The sequence below is a fragment of the Triturus cristatus genome, chromosome 8 (assembly GCF_964204655.1).
Source record: "Triturus cristatus chromosome 8, aTriCri1.1, whole genome shotgun sequence".
In the NCBI taxonomy this organism is placed as follows: domain Eukaryota; kingdom Metazoa; phylum Chordata; class Amphibia; order Caudata; family Salamandridae; genus Triturus; species Triturus cristatus.
In genome coordinates this window covers 43,507,728-43,525,339 of record NC_140591.1, presented here as the reverse complement: position 1 = coordinate 43,525,339, position 17,612 = coordinate 43,507,728, and the positions used below count along the sequence as shown (strand labels likewise).

At 43.3% G+C, this 17,612-nt stretch overlaps 1 protein-coding gene across 1 annotated transcript in view; it reads right to left on the bottom strand.

Annotated features, from left to right (window-relative positions):
• The window catches only part of LOC146799968 (uncharacterized), a 36,978-nt gene extending 23,546 nt beyond the window's left edge, over positions 1-13,432 (bottom strand). The window contains exon 1 of the mRNA XM_085620903.1: positions 13,198-13,432. The gene's annotated coding sequence lies outside the window, so the exon portion shown is untranslated. The remainder of the gene's footprint in view (positions 1-13,197) is intronic.
• Between the last annotated feature and the right edge of the window lie 4,180 nt (positions 13,433-17,612).

Here is a 17,612-nt window from a genome sequence, read left to right as displayed (position 1 = left end):
GTGACAATGTTTGCATTTTGAGACCAAACATTTTTTTTGCTTTTGCCAATTCTTGTTAGAATAGTGAGGGCCCAGCAACTCCCACACCCATCAGGTTTTACAAAAACCATGCCTAAACAAGTCACACGTTGACAAAACCAAACGGCTGACCACCAATTTCAGACCTACTGGCTTTGCCAATTCTTGTTCATTTTTGCTTCCCATAATTGTATTTAAACTGGTTACACTGATTTTCCAATATGAATATTTTTGGGAAATACAAGCATTCATCAACATGTTCCTAAATTATGCTGCAAAGATATGGAACCTAAAATCTTATAGTACTTTAACAAAATGTTTTTTTTCCTACTTGCATTTTTTTTGTGAACATTTTATTTTGCAAGCAAAGAATCATCACTCTTGCTTTCAGGCTTCTGTAAATATTTGCATATAATCAGAGAGCATTCTGGGAGCATTATACATAGCCTCATATTACTAAACTTTGAAAACGTGTGTACACATTTATACTGGAACCACCGTCAGTTGTGCAGGCCGCTCTTACAACATTTACTTTTAGTGCTCACCCTAATAATAAAGGCTTTACATTAATGAAGCTATAAATGCAAGCTTGAACAGCATTAACACATGTACACAAATATTAAATTAACTACAGACATTGCCCTTTCCTGATACATAATGTGGTACTGCAAACTAGCAGCCAAAGGGGTTGTCCTGTAGGGGGTTGGGCCTACATGTCCCAAGGACAAAATACACATGAAAACTTGTTGCCCTTGACCCCAAACAATATGTCCCGGGCGTCGGGCTATAGGAATTCCACATCCCTGCAGGCCTCATCCCTGTTTTACAGGCTTTAGATGAGATTTGTCCAAAAAGAATTGGGCACTCAATGGAAACAAGTTGACAGCTCATGGGACACCACATTTACTCCTCTCTCTAATACAGTGCAAAAGATCATTAAGAAAAGATGGAATATTCTGAACAGCGCTGGCAAACAGTGGGAACCCCCATTGTTCGCATTTAAACGGAATAAAAATCTGCGGGACCAACTAGTACACGCCAGTATGCCAACTACAGATGGCACCGAACAACAGAGACTTTGGGACCGACCTTGTGTGATGGGACATTATTCATGTGGTGGTTGTGCATCTTGTAAACTAACTACCAACACGAAAGAAGTCAATATAGGCACAGAAAGACCGTGGCAATTACGTACATTCAGTAACTGCAACACTGAGAATGTGGTGTACCTCCTAACGTGTCCATGTGGTCTCCAGTATGTTGGCATGACAACCAGGAAGGTCAGGATACGCATCAACGAACACTGCAGCACCATCAGGTGTAAAAAACCAAATACCAAGCTAACACGTCATTTTCTGGAAAAACAACATAAGGACACTGATCTTCAATGGACTGTCCTCGAAGTAATGAACAAAAGTAAATTTGACCTTTCAAAAGCACTACATGTAAGGGAACAACGATGGGTCTACCGTCTAAGGTCCCATGAAAAGGGCCTCAACGACGATATTCCTTGGCTACAATTGGGTAGATGAATTCTCATCCTGTGCTTGTATGCCCCCCGCCTCGTGTCACCCAAGCTCTTCAGCTCAAATTCTTTCATCCCTGTGCCCTGGGACACCTCCCCGCACCGTTGACTACTGCTCCATGTCATCCCCCTGAGCAAGGATTCCTTTTTGCCTTGAGGCGAGTTTTGCGCCCCCCTGGTATTCAAGGTCTACCTTCCTGCTCTTATTCCTATTCAGGCGATCCTCATTTGGGACAGCATTCTTATTTCTTACTCATTGCGCAGAAACAGAGCATTCCCAGTCGCGCCTTCCTAAATCCCGATATCTAAAGCGTGATGGTTCCCGTAGGACGTCTGTGCTTTACATTAGGCCATTTCTTGCCTCCGGTTCCATGGGCACGAATCACAACTCTTTCACTCAGGCACTCCCACGTTTCCAAGGCAACCTCCGGACGCGCACCTCGTCCACACGTGACATACCACCATCGTGTGTGTCTAACTCTCTGCACCGCCCTCGAAAAATCACCATTGGCTATGCGCAGAAACCATGACACGATCAGGCACTCCGCTGAACGAATTCCCCTCACGTCCGCTCGGGACATCGGAGGTTTCCAAGGCAACCTCCGGACGCGCTTTCCCACCTCACGTGAGTGTCTAGCTCTCCGCAACCCTTATTTGGGCATGCATCGCCTTTGAAGAATCACCATTGGCCACGCGCTGCAGCCATGACACAATCAGGCACTCCGCTATAAGCATTCTCCTCACGTCCGCTCGGGACATCGGAAACCACACACCAAGAGCCTATTTTCGGGCTCTATTATCCAGCGCTGTTTTCAATCAAGCCATGAACACACTATATATACACATCGATCCCGTAGCCTCATTTAACATTCGGGAGGACCGGGAGCAACAACGTAGGATTAACCTGGGATTCCAATCCTGAGACAGTAAGAGTACGAGTGCGGTGAATGTTGGCAAGGACACCTTCGGTCCTTTCCTGTGTGAGTGAGCGTGCGCTACACACGTATGTGGGAGTCCACTCTCCACACCATGCTTGAAAACCTTGGTCTACCCCTTTTTCTTCCTCCAGAATGAACAGGAGATTCCCCTCCCCTCCCCCCATATGGCAAGTAGTTGTTCCAACTTGGGTAAGACCTATGAGATCCATTACGCTCTCATCTTTTTCGATCTGTTTGTGTACACACATAGAGTGGCACAAGTCACGTGAATAGTCACTCACCTTAAAGATTTCATGCATGTGCTGTTTTTCTTTATGTGACCATCGTTATTTTTGACCCATTTCTACAGGTTTTAAATGTGTATGTTCACTCCTTCCTTATTTTCCTTTAGGCTTGACGGTTGGAAGCCCTTCAGGAAGCGGAGTGCTGCCTTTGCCACACCCGCATAGTGGTACTTTCTTGCTACCTGTTGGTAAGAACGGAGCCCCAGTCCTAATTTAGGTCCTGATGAATGCCCTGGACCCACTCGGGCCGCTTAGGCAGAAACATGTCGACCTTTCACAAGATGGTTAGGGAACACTAAAACACCCCACCCACCGTCCCTTGCTTTTAGTATCATATAGTTATTGGCCACATTAAAATTTACTTTCTGGTAACTATAATGATTTTTAACTTCACAATCCATTTCACGGGCCCCCACTCTTTAGTTTACAAGTGCATCCCTGTCTCCAGGTGTATGCCCGCACTCCATCAAACGAAGGTTTTGGAGGGCGAGGACTGGCCGATGATGAAGCATGACACCAGGTGGTGTGTGAGACCAGTCCGTCACTTTTTGTGAGATGTCCCAACTCACAATAGGTTTATATCTGTAGTAGGGTCACACTTCACTAGGAGCAGCTTTCTGTGGTAAACATTTAGCAATGGAGGCCGCTAGCTCCTAGAACCCCATGCCTCCTGTTCCCTTCTCCACACGGTGTGGAGCCTTTGTGTGATTACAATACAGTTCAAGTCACAAGACAACCGACGCAAGCACTGTTGTAGTGTAGCAGCCCAACAAATTGAAAACCAGGTCTCTTTCCAATCTTTAACAGAAACAATCGTACTGAAAACTGATGCATCTATGGATGGCTTTAGACAGTATCTGGATTAATTATCAACCAGAGGTCTTTGGTCAGATGCAGAAAAGATTATTCACATCCATTTATTGGGGTTCAGGGCCATACAATTGGTCCTAGAGGAATTCCTACCAAGACTAGCAGGTCAGGCAGTTCTAACAGACAATACAACGTTAATGTTCTACATAGCCAAGCACGGGGATACATGGTCCCACCCCCTCTCAGAAGAGGATCAACTACTATTTTACCGGGCCATTTCACTTGAGATCCACATTGCTGTGGAACGCCTGCTAGGATGCCAAATCGCTCAGACTCATGCGGTCCACAAATATCTGACTGCCACGAGCGGGAACTATACCAGGACCAAGTTGATTACAAACTGCGACAAAGGGGTCAACTCATGACTGATCTCTTCACCAAACCGAGGAACAGGAAATGGCAGTCCTGCAGAAAACAATTTTGGCATCCAGGGACCGTGAGCAAATGCCTTTTGGTTCAAAGTCTTTGCTTGCGCCTTTCATCAGTTTTCCTTGATCCCCAGGGTTTTGAAGGTGAAGCCTGATCACTGCTTACAGTGAATTTCTGCTGCTGTCTGCATATCCATCCATTTCTCTGAAAACTGCACTCCAGACACCACAGAGAGCTACTGCTCTACGACCGCAAGTTGTTGAACCTTACTGCATGGCACCGGACTACTTAAAGTTTGGCCACTTGGATCTACCACAAAATAGTAAGAGCACCCTACCACAGCTCTGACAACTACAAATACGTACAACACCAAGTGGAAGCATTTCTGTGGTGCAAGAGTGAAGACTTTCTTCAACTTCAAATACAACCTCATCAAATAGTCTCACACTTGTGTATAAGGCTAAGGGTGGACTTAAATATTCTTCATTAAGAATCCATCTAGCTGCAATATCAAGATTCAGAAGAACAGAACTGTCCTCATCTACTCTATTCTCCCAAAGTATCACAAAGCAATTCATGAAAGGACATTGTCTTCAGCCAATTAATGCAACCTCCCTTTGAACCAATACGCAGTGTACTTAAAATTAATCTCTTGGAAGACTGTGCTCCTCCCAGCACTAACATCAGCAATGAGAGGTGGTTAAATGTAACCATTCTCTACCGTTTTCCCTGTTCACCTGAGGGCTAGTCCAAAATTCATACTCCAGATCTCTACTGACTTTCACTTGAATGAACTAGTCATTTTACAATCTTCTTAAATCCATCTACATCAGCAGAAAGACCGTTGCGTTCATTGCACTTACATAGATGCCTCAGGTTTTACTTTCATAAGACAACAGACATTCAGCTGTCTTTTGGATAGCCAAGAAGAGGTTGTCCGCCTTGGAAGGGCGAGAGTGCATTTCACCAGGATGCTTGACATCTTAAAAAATTATATATATCTCAATCAGATCAGCAAAGTGGTGTTGCCACCCAATTTACAAAGACAAAGAAGGGAGGTGGCTGGGGGATCACGGCGCACACACTAAAGTATCAGTAAAGTCGAAATCTTATGAAAATCACGTTAAAGCAGGTAAGTATAGGGTGCTCTAGAAGAAAGAGAAGCCACCAATTCCTCCGTCTTCTTGTTGAAAAAAGTCCAAGTCATCAAATAGAAGATTCCAAGCACTCCTAAATAAGTCCACATAGAGTATGTTGGTGACGGTATACGGAGAGTCCTTCGATATTCAATCAGTTATTGAAAAGATCGTTGGAAAGTCTGATCATGCCTGAAAGCTCAGTGCTAGTACAATACATTGATGACCTACTGGTGGCATCAAAGACACGTGAAGCTTGTGAAGTGGATACCATAGCTTTACTGAATCATCTGGCAGATGGAGGGTTAAAGGTATCCCCAGCCAAATTACAATTTTGCAAGAAAGAGGTGCATTATCTAGGACATAATATTGAGAAAGGTCTGAGAAAAGTGACTACTGACAGGATTAAAATAATCAGAGAAATGAAAGCTCCAAAAACCCAGAGAGAAGTGAGAATGTTCCTGGGTATGGTGGGATATTGTCGTCAGTGGATAATTAATTTTTCCCTGATAGCAAAGCCATTGATTAAATTGACAAAAAGTGACATGACAGATCCATTGGATCTAGATGCAGAACAATTGGCAGCATTTGAAGAGCTTAAAACAAAAATGTGTGAAGCTCCAGCTCTGGGTATGCCAGACTATGAAAAAGAGTTTGAACTGTACTGCAGTGAGAGAAATGGATGTGCACTTTCAGTGTTAATCCAGAAACATGGACAATTGAGAAGGCCTATTGCGTACTTCTCATCGACACTTGACCCTGTAGCTGTGGGTTTACCAGGTTGTCTAAAATCTGTGGCTGCAACATGCAGAAGCCTGGAACAGAGTGAGGGAATAATAATGGGGTATCCTGTAAGGGTATTCGTACCTCACAATGTGGCGATTCTTTTGACAAGAAGCAGAACTCAGCATATGTCAAATAGTCGGTTGACTAAGTATGAGAAAGTGATTTTGGGAGCATCGAATGTGACTCTTGAAAGATGTACGAATGTGAATCCAGCGACACTTTTGCCGGATATTGAGAATGTGGGTATAAAGATGGAAGATGATCATGATTGTTTGGATGTGCTTGAGTACTGTACGAAACCAAGACCAGATATCAAGGATGTTCCCTTGCCTGAGAATGATCATGTGTTGTTTGTGGATGGATCATGCCTGAGAAATGATAATGGTGTGCTTTGTGCAGCATATGCAGTGTGCAAAGTTTCAGAAGTTATGGAAGCATCATTGAAAGGAGTAAAATCTGCGCAAGTTGCTGAATTAGTGGCATTGACAAGAGCTTGTGAGATTGGGAAAGATTTGAGAACAACTGTGTTGACTGATAGACAGTATGGATTTGGAGTGGTGCATGATTTTGGCCAACTGTGGCTACAAAGAGGTTTCTTGACATCGGGTGGAACTCCGATAAAGAATGCTGAGCTGATTGGAAAATTGCTTGAGGCGATACAGCTGCCTAAGGAGTTAGCGGTTGTAAAATGTGCAGCACATGTTTCAGGAGAGGATTTTATCACTGTTGGCAACAGGTATGCTAACGATGTGGCGCAGTATTGTGCTAAAACAAACCAATCAATTAATAGGGAAAGAGAGAAGGAGGAAATGTCTTTTTCTTCTGTGATGTTTACTAATGTCCTAGAAACGTGGGATGAAGTGAAACAGTTACAAGATGAGGCAGGAGAAGAAGAGAAACGAGATTGGGTTAAGGCAGGATGTGCTCCAAGAGAAACAGACCATGTTTGGGTTTACAGAGAGGGCAGACCAGTGATGCCAAACTCAATTTTGTCGTCAATGGCAAGGATGTATCATGGCCAGGGACATCTGGGGAGGGATGCGATGATTAGGTCCTTTAAACAGACCTGGTACAATGCAAAGTTTAGGACGATTGCGGAAAGCATCTGTCAAAGGTGTTTAATTTGTCAGCAGTTTAACACTGGGAAAAAGACAGTGGTGAGTTTAGGGACAATTGGCAGAGAAGGAGGTCCTTTCACAAGAATGCAGATTGATTTCATTGAAATGCCCCAAGTGAACAGACTGAGGTATGTCCTAGTGGTAGTCTGTTTGTTTTCAAGGTGGGTGGAAGCTTACCCGACAAGAAGAAATGATGGATTAACAGTGGCAAAATTACTGTAGAGGGAGTTGATTCCTAGGTTTGGGTTTCCAGTTACAGTTGAATCTGACAGAGGTAGACACTTTCAAAATGAACTCATTAGTTTGATTTGTGAAGCATTAAAAATACAGCAGAAGCTACATTGTGCATACCGACCAGAGGCTTCTGGTGTGGTTGAGCAGATTAATGGCACAATCAAAAACAGAATTGGAAAAATGTGCTTAGCCACTGGCATGAAATGGCCAGATGTTCTGCCTCTAGTCTTGATGACTATGAGATCTACTCCAGACAGAACTACAGGATTGAGTCCGCATGAAATCATTATGGGACGTGCAATGCGCCATGCATTCGTGCCTGTGAATAAGTTGATGACAATAACTGATGACATGATTTTGGATTACTGTAAAGGCCTGGCTGACGCAGTTCATTCTGTGTTTCACCAGGTTGGAGAAGAAGCTACCACACTTGAGAAGAAGCAAGCCCATGATCTAAGTCCAGGAGATTGGGTGAGGATTAAGGTTCACAGAAGAAGAAATTGCTTGATTCCAAGGTGGGGAAGGCCAAGACAAGTTATTCTGACAACAACGACTGCAGTAAAGTGTGCTGGAGTGAGACACTGGGTACATGCAAGTCATACTCTGAGAATTCCAAGTCCGAGAGAGGGAACTGGTGAAGAGTATTATGAAGAGTCAGATTCCAGTGATGGTGAAGATCCTGAAGATACAGAATCAGTGAGAAAAGAAGCAGAGAGAGCTTCAAGAGATTCACTGCGAGTATCAGAAGGGAGATCAGATTCTGATTCTGTGAAAGAGCCTGAAGTTTCGAGTAGCAGTGGAGGAAAAAGAAAAGAAAAGAGAAAACACATTGAGACTACTCCTGAATCAGAAGAGGAGGAGATTGAAGAGCCACTTGAGATTATTCTTGAAGGAACAGGGTCAGAAGAAGATAGAGAGGGACAGATTGCGGAAGACCCCCGAGGAGGTGTAGGGAACATTGATGAGGAGCTAGGTAAAGGGACAAATAGACAGCAAGAAGATTGCGTGTCGGAGACCCGAGGAGGGGCAGAAGTAGGGAAGTCTCAAATAGTGGTGAAAGAATCTGTGAAAGAAAAGAAAACTGCTAAGAAACGAAAGCAAAGGGCAATTGAAACAGAATCGGATGATGAGGATGAACAAACAGAAGGTCGAGTTCTGAGAAAGAGAACTTCGATTGAAGAAAGAAGTGTTAAGGAAAAACCGAAAAAGGTTGTGAAAGGAGATCGTTGGCCTAACAACAGAGTGAAAAGACTGAGATACAGGATAATAAGAGCAAATACATCGGGAGCTGAACAAGTGAATGAGGTATCCAGTCAAACTTCAAAGGCTGAAGAAGAAGAATCAAGAAGAACAAAAGAACCAGTAGAAATAAAAAGAGTTAAAAGACCCAACCAAAAGTACAGATCACCGGAATGGTCTTATGTGACACTGTCTGAAGAAGGAAAAGAAGAAACAGTGACTCAAGATAATCCGGAAGTGGTCTTGAGAGAAGTGGTTGAGGAAAATACTGGTGAAATTCTGAAAGTACTCTTGACTGACATCAGAGAAAAGTCAGATACTGAGGATTCTGACGTTGGAGATCTGATACAATTTGATGTTGAAGAAATTGGAGTGAAAAACGATGAGTATCCAAACTGAGTAAAGAAGGATTCACTTGGACTGAGTGAACAGAAAGATCTTTGAAGAAGCTGAGAAGTTTGGAATAAACGTTGGAGATTTGAAGAGTTCTAATTTCAGTAGTGGAGTAGTAGAAGTTAAAGCAGAATGGCTAACATAGAGAATAATCAAAATAGATGTGCCTTCTTAAAAAAATGGTGCAAGATGTGCTGCTGTTGTACTGGAATATTAATGCTTCTATGGGGTGTTTTAGTTTTATTAGTTACTTTTAAGGTTGAATTTGGGATGGACACAGAGAATATGACTAATATAGAGAAGAATTCACAAAAAGAAATTCCAATTAGAAATAGTTACATACACAAAGATAGGTCAATTAACAATTTTTCTAGTAATGTTTTTTCTAGACTGTTATATGAATATGTGAAGACAATGGAAGTGAGAGATTGCTATGTCTGCATGCAGTTACCTGCATCCGTTTCAGAGGGTGTTACTTATCATCATTTACCAGCTACATATGGTATTTCTTGTAGTATTTTAAGTAGTGTTTTCTATTTGTTAGGGAAAATAGATTATAATATGTCTAACAGGGATAGTATTTTTGGGCACTTGCCAATGAACAAAGAACTGAATCCAGCTAAAGAAGCTAACACTTTTGGTGAGATTTTTATTGAAGAAAAAGGACTAACATTAGATTACATTTTTAAGAATAATTTAACTTGCAGTTTGAAAGAAGAGGAGAAAGCTTTCCTGGATATGGTAGAGGAAAGGAGAGTGAACATGCATGAGAAAGCAGGGAAATATGAAGTGAGTGAGACTATTTGGGATATTGAAATGGGAAAAGAGTTGAGAAATGGGGCTAGTCCAACTTTGGCTCTAGATGCACCGCAGAAGGGTAAACTATGCATTACCAGAAGGGAATCCCAATATGATACATATTTTGTGGGGACTAGTGAGTGCCATGATACATACTTCGTTGCGACTGGTTGGGGTTTCAGAGGTGGAGAAGATACTATTTTTCCGGGAGTGTACTATGTGTGTGGGAACAAGGCTTATTACAAGTTGCCTGACCATTGGTATGGCACATGTTATGTGGGTTTGGTTTTTCCTAAGATTTTTCATACAGATAAAATAAGTGATGTAGAAGATATTAACCTATTAAAACGTTTTAAGAGAGAAACTTGGTCTGAAATTGTGGGTGATATTTTTGGGGTTTTGATTCCAGCAGTGGGAATTTCTTTAAATGCTTATGTAATTCGGAAATTGTCCACAGTGGTTGATGGTTTATCGACAAATACCGCAGGAGGATTTCTTTTGGTAAATACGGAGTTAAGTGCTGTACGTGCCATGTCTATGCAAAATCGACTTGCCCTTGATATTCTTTTGGCTAAGGAGGGTGGAGTTTGTGGAATTTTGAAAGTTCAACATTGTTGCACTTACATTCCTGATGAAAGTAAAGACCTGAAGGTCTATATCAAAAATATTACTGATTTGCATGAAGATTTAGTACCACTTGAAACTGGGAGTTTATGGACTAAACTAGCTAATAAGATGATAGCTGTTAAGGATTTTATTGCAAAAATAGGTAGTACTATCGTAGGTAGAATATTGTTTCCCTTGTCTTGTATAATTGTTGCTTTGCTGATACTGAGATTAATGTGTGTGTGTTGTAAAAACAGGAGAGGGAAAGAGAAATTTAAAAATGAAAAGAAAAATAAGAATTCGAAAAATTCGAAAAGAGAACCAGAAGAGATTGAATTAGAAGAATTGAGGGAGAGTGTTTATTTAGAGACAAAGAGAGATGATGAAAGAGTGACTGGTGTGTAATGTTGTCTAAGGGGAAAAGACATTTCTGATTTCTCCTAAAATGGGACTAAATTTTCACTAATTTTTTTTTTTTTGGGGGTTTATTTGGTGATAAAATCACCAAAGGGGGGATTGCTGGAGCAGAGTTTTCTGTTAGAAAATTCTGGGGCTTTTGAAGCTCTGGCATGTCTATGCGTTTTATTAATTTATTAATAATTAACAACTAATTATTTGTCTTGTGCGAGTGCGTTCTACTAATCAACCTGTTTGTCCTAACACAAGAGAAGGTTACATGAGGGTTAGCATGCGTGTGCTATTTATGTATTCACAATAACGTGCAAGTTTTCATGTTTAAACGTTGCTGTGTGCTATTTATTTTGAGCACAAAACGCTGTCTGAATTAATGCTTTATATGTCGCAAAGCTAGATAAATGCATACACATAAGGGTGTTAGTGGGGTTAACACTGTTTAATCATTATGATGTAGTAATCTTTATTTTGTCTCTTTAATTAAAGATGGTCAATTGTGGCCTATGGAGGCCTTCATGAAATAACTGAGAATAATTTGAAGCCTGGCTGAGCTGTGGTGCCGGCAAAATCTGTGATGTGACAAGGGAGACCCCTGCTGGAGTTCAGTTAACAGAAAAACTGACGGTAGTCCTTATATGGAAATTTCCGGGAGGACATCAGCAAGCTTGGAGGATCTCCAAAAGAAATGATGTGTCCTTGGTGAACAATGAGCCTCAGAAAGAACATTGTGCTAAAGCCGGTTTGCCGAGGGAAATGAGCGAGATGGATACTTTAATAGTTTCTAGTTCTTGGTTCCTGTTCCGTGATTTGCGTATTGTGACTTTTCCTGAGCGGAGATTTCAAGATGTTGCAGAGTTACATCTCTTCCTTCTCGTTCTGCTCAGTGATACAATTTTTGCTTGATTAATTCATGTGGGTATTCATTGTATTTTGCATTATAAAATGTTAGCTTAGGGAGGGCTCTCCCCACACTTTCTTTCGTCGCCTTGCTGCTTGAACTTGCGTTGCTGAGGACTGATGCTGAGGACCTTATCCTGAAAAGACTTTTGAGAGACTGGTCCTGACCCGTTCTGACACTAGTTAGAATAGGTAACTATGAGAAATGATTTATTCTGATTTACTCTGACTAATTTTAGATAAAGCAATATAACTTTTAAACATGGTGTTGGTCGTTTCTTTCCTTGTCATTTATTAAAGACTTTATGATTATTGTTTATAGATTGTTTATATTATGTTAGGCAACCACTAAACTGGTCCTATCGCCTAGATATAGATGCAGGGTGCTCTAGGAGTTTTCTTCCCACAGGTTTGCTGCTGGTAGAGTATTGGAGCGTATGTTAGTGAAATGGGCCCTAGCGTATGATGAACGTATGTGCGTGCAACTGTGAAATTACTCTATCTGTGGTAGTGGGCATATTTTAGGTACCCTGATCTGTATCAGAACTTTAGACATAACGTGTCGGGATAGGAGCGAGGCAATCCTTGTTCCCGGTTTCCAACTTGTTCTGTTTAAAATTCTTGCATTAACTTGGGGAAAATCCGAGCTACTATGGGCCTGGCTCCAGCCGGAATGACAAAAAAAGTCCTCACCCTGTAATTAAAGGAGACAATAACACGCCGCCCAGTAAACGATCCAATCCCGGTGGGCGGGGCCAAACGGAGACAAGAAGGCAACCAGGAGGGACTAAATAGCCTCATTTACAATTAGAAGTCTCCGTTTAGCATAAGCTATGACGGTAAATGACGCCCGCCAATAGAAATTAGGGGCGGAGCTGAGACACAACTTCTGGAATAGTATTGATTCCAAAAAGTCTCGTATTACAAGAGCAGGGCATGCGCTGCTTACGTCAGGCCGAGACCTAAAAATGAATTACAAAACTAAAGCCAAGGACTTAAATTGTTCCTGTTACACCAAGGCATTTGGTACCCAGAACGAAAGAGCGGGGTTTCCCTATTCTTGACCTGGCTGCCACCTGAATGAATAGGTTTCTCTCATGAGGTGAACAAATCAATAAAAATAAAATGTCTAATTTATTAACTTGGCTGAGGTTAACGTTTCTAATATATAACGACGTAAACAAACTACAGTGGGAACATATTTATAACCCCGGGCAAATCATGGTCCTGTGTGCAGTATTGTGTACAGGATTGCCACCTGACCAGTGATTCAACCAGGATGACCAACAGAATTATTTTAAAGTCAGTAAAAAACTAACATTTGTAAAATCTGTATTTTCCCTCTTTCAAACAAATTCGTACAATTATATTCCTTCAAAAACATTTAACAAATACTAGCGCGAATGGAGACAGAATTCCGCTCTTGGCCTTTCCAGGATCAGCACAGGCAGGGTCGGCCTTGAATCAGCCCCAGCTCAGGGTCGGCCTTGTCACCGCAGAAAGAACTCATATATTTATAGGGAGACCCTCCTCTCTACAACACTGAGAGTCACTGCACACACTATCACTCACGTGTTCTGGTTTCCTGTCACTCATTCCTCTTGTCCGTTCTCTGTCATTTTTACCGCGTAAACTATGACCTGTCAGCAGCGAGGAAGGAGGAGGAACAGCACCGACGGCAGAACAGGATGGAGACGTGGCTAGTGCGCAGGCGTGGACAAGGGATACCACGTACGCATGCTCGAAGGTGAAACACTGCATTCCGCGCATGCTCAGACTGAGGCTACATTCCCTGTGTCATGCGCAGCAGGAGGCGTATGCTCCCCGGGCCCCCAGTGAGCAGTGGAAGGAGGAGAAACAGCAGATGGCAGAGCAGGGATGGAGACGGGCTAGTGCGCAGGAGCGGAAAGGGTTACTTTAAGTACGCATGTTCAGAGGAAATTGGTGTTCCGCGCATGCTCAGAGAGAGGATACAACTCCCGTAGTCATGCGCAGTAGAAAGATATAGGTCCGGTCCATATTTTGTTGGTGCTGACAGTTGGGCTGTTTTTAAAAACATTTTTCGCAGTTTTAGATAGCGCTGTAATGAGGAATCAGTGCCAGGATGTGGAGAAGTAATAGCTTTTTTCCGGAGCAAGCAGGTACATGTTACTACAACAGCAACCCCACTTTAACTGATCCACTCCTACTATTCTAGAAACCTACTGTGTAATATGCTTCCAGTTACTATGACACTGGAAACATCCATAGCTGGGCATATTCAAGCAAATTAGAGAAAGCAAGAAGGTTAATAAAGCACCTCTGAGCTTCCACTCTTCCTCAACCTTTCTCTCATCCTTCTCAAAGCCTCGGCTTCCCCTCAGCCTCTCTCTCTCCTCCACTTCCAAGCCTCTGCACTCTCTCCTCCACTTAAAAGTTTCAGCTGTCCCATGGCCTCTGCCAGTCTCTCACTCAAACTCCAAGGCTCCTCTCTCTCTCAATCTCTCCCTTCTCCACCTTCAAGTTCTTCTCAGCCTCGGTCTCTGCCACCTCCAAGCTCCCGTTCTCCCTCAGTCTCTCTTTCCCTAGGCCCTGCTGTCCTACATTCCGGGCAAGAGAAGGCATACTGTAGTGCACACATGTCCTTTACACGTACAAACAAATCCCCTCCTGTCACTTTAGGGCGCTTGCTCTCCTCTCTCTGCCGGTAGACAATGCATCCCCAAGCCACCTGGACTGCCTGATGACTTCCTTGCTCTTAGCCCTTCATAAGAGACACCCAGGAAGGAACTCGAGGGCTCTCAGGCCCTACACATGGCAGAAACTATATAACTGTTTTACATTGGCCTTCCACTTAACTGGGATGAAGATTTTTTTTTATTATAATGCAGCGCATGAGTGCCAGAAACAGGTTGCAGCACACACCTCACATTGATGGCCCTTTTCAGGGTTCAGAAATAGTTTTTTTTGTAAAAAAGTTGACAAAATCAACATCCTGTGCTATACAAATCTATTGTATCTCTGGAGCACTTGCATGACACTTGCACCAGTTGCCTGCACAAAATATGTGACTTTACATAGCACAAGTTAAGCAAAGGATTCATACTTCAAACCGGATATTAAACTAACTAGGTTCCAAACAGAAACAAAAAAGAACTTCAGCTACCACTCCACCCATAGGTGCCGTTGTCGCCCATGGCCACTGACTCCTGTCCACCTGACACTTGTTAGGACCCGGCCGGTGGAGCTGGGGTGGGGGCGGGGGTGGGGGGGGTGGAAGGGTCGGTCACCGATATGCGACAGGGACTGTGTGAGATACTATAAACTGTCTTCTGTGTCGCACATGTGATCTCTAACCTGAGCCCTGATATTTCAGATAAATACTGCTCTTGTGTTCTTTCGCTACCTCTCTTCACTTTCATCAGTGCACCCTCTCTCTAGTCCCCTTTTTCCTGTAAATTGTTCTCTCTCCTCCATCTACTTCTCCGTGTATGTGAGTATTCAACCAGCCACTGGGGTAAGTGAACCTTTAAGAGGGGTGCCCAGCAAGTAACACTCATTTATGATCTATCCCTAAATACAGGAAGAGCAAGAGGTCAGCCTTTAGGACTCAGTGACACCTGCCTTTGTTTATTCAATCAATGCCAAGTCCAAACTGGACTTCAAAGCAACTAAAAACATTTCCCTGCAGAAACGTGTCCCTTCCAATGCTAGGAGGTTAACCGAAATCTGTGCTGTGGCATAACATATCCTACAACAAGCCATACCGCGGTTTCTGGGCTCTGGGCTGTCAGGAATAAAATATGTGATCTGGAGGAAACTGTTAGATAGCTACAGCAGGCATTTTAACCATCTGAGCTATCACATCAGCAGGAATGGAAGTTACAAGACACCAAAGAGAAGTACCCGTGGGCTATTCTTAACTTTTATCTGGGACTCGCAGGTCAGAAGACCGAGCAGAAGCTAATAAATAACACAACGAGAAAGAAGATATCATGATGCTTTGGGTGGGGGTCAGAAGAAAGTCAGAAAAGTGAAGGGAAGAGAAGAAGGGAAAAGGAATAAAAGGAACTCTGTTTCAATCTCCGTGTACCTTTCTAGAAAGGGTCAGGATCGCACGAGGGCTGCACAAAGTGGAGTTTTAATTTAGACAGGCTTTGGAAAGTCACACATATTGCAATTTAATTCCAGGCATACCCAAAAATAAAAAAACACTTGAGCCTATACTAAATATGACACTACCTCAAAAAATAAAGGGGATGGGCACTTTAGAACACAAAACACATTGAGGGACTTCCGGGAAAGGACAAAGTTAAGTGAGGACACAGCAGAGGGTGGATTAAAGAAACAAGCTCCACCTCCAATCATTGTAAGTGCAGACCCAGCTGCATCCCTGCACCCCGTTCACCAGGCCACATAAACACACAGTATTTATTCTGAAGGACTATTTTTAAGTGACTATAACGTGCATACGTCACTTTAACATCGAAAATGTAAAGCGTCCCTCGGTTGGGAGTTAGTCCGGTTTGGAGATGCATTTTATAGATTTTTTGTAAGTAAAGGATCCTGATATCAAACGAGAACATTTCAAATTTTCTGCCCATTAGCGCGTGACAGACATAACTAAGTGTTTTTAGATAGTGCTCACTGCCACCCATTTTCTCTTTTCAATCCATGAATACAATGAAGCCATTATTATAGTCCTGTGTAGTGGAACTCCGTGGAAGAATGAAAGGCTGAGTTGACATTGGCGTGATTAGAAATGTAGATTGCAGCAGTAGATGCCAGGAGTCTGTATAACTCGCTGAGCCATCTTCACGGTGTGGCTCATTTATGACGGGAAGGGAGGTTCGAATAGTCAAAGGGCATTTTATGGTTAGGATATTCCACTATGACGTAACGGCCGGTATGGGTGAAAAATGTAATGCATCAGCAACAGCCTTATCAGATGCTCATCAAAGTGCAAAGTAAGAAAAGCGCCTTTTTCAGGGACGTAGCTCAAGTGGGGCTGATTCCTCCTTAGGGCAGTTTGGTTACATGGCCAATTTGTTCTCTTTTTCAGACCGTGTTGTGAGGCCCTGTCCCGCCCTCACACACACTGCCCCCACGAACCCCCACAACACTTTTTACAGACCCATTAACGCAGACGTCCTCACCTGACTGCCCTCTTTTCTATTGGATTCACCTTGCCCATGGTGCGTTTCTCGGGCAGTTTGTATCAAGCCCGGCTCCTTCCATTCTCCCGGCTACTCTCCCTCATTGCAGCCTCAGCAGTTTCCCCGAACTTCCTGCAGATCAGGATCAATCACTCTGGCCGTACCCTGGTTGGAGGTGTGAGTACACCCGAGTATTTTATTTTTCTGAGACAGTCGACTTCACTCCAAAAGCAAAGGCTCCAGCTGCCCTACACAGTGCCACCCACGCAGGGTGCCCAATGCTCAGGACTGCGCAACAGCACCGGAAAGGCTTGGCAAACGACACGTGCCTCTGAGCCAATCCAGACGCTGCTCCAGCATTGCCAGGATTGGCTTGAGCAGGGGATACTCCCCGCTCATTAGGAGACCGGTTGCGTCAGCATGAAACAACCCTCAGTCTCCTAATGTGAAGCCTAGTGCGCATGTTCGGGCTGGTCAGAAAAATGATCAGCCCAAAACCGAACATGCGCACTAGACCACCACCACTGACATTTGCTGCATGTTGTTGTGCCTGCTGCCAGTGTGTGCCCCACCCCCTTCAGAGCCATTTCATGCCTGACTGCCTCGGGCGTGGCCCAGAGACCGGCCAGCCCAGATGGATTAATGATTCGAGTGGACTCTGGAGTAAGTTAAATTAACTTAAACTGTTGTTTAAGTTAATTTAGTGACACTGACAGCGCCCCGATTGTGTGTAGTGCGGCAATGCCCCAGCACCCTAATGGACGTACCGCCACTGAGCTGGACACTATGGTAAACACTTTACACAAGCACCAGTTGCATTTCAAACAGTACATTAATGTTTGGGCACAAAGA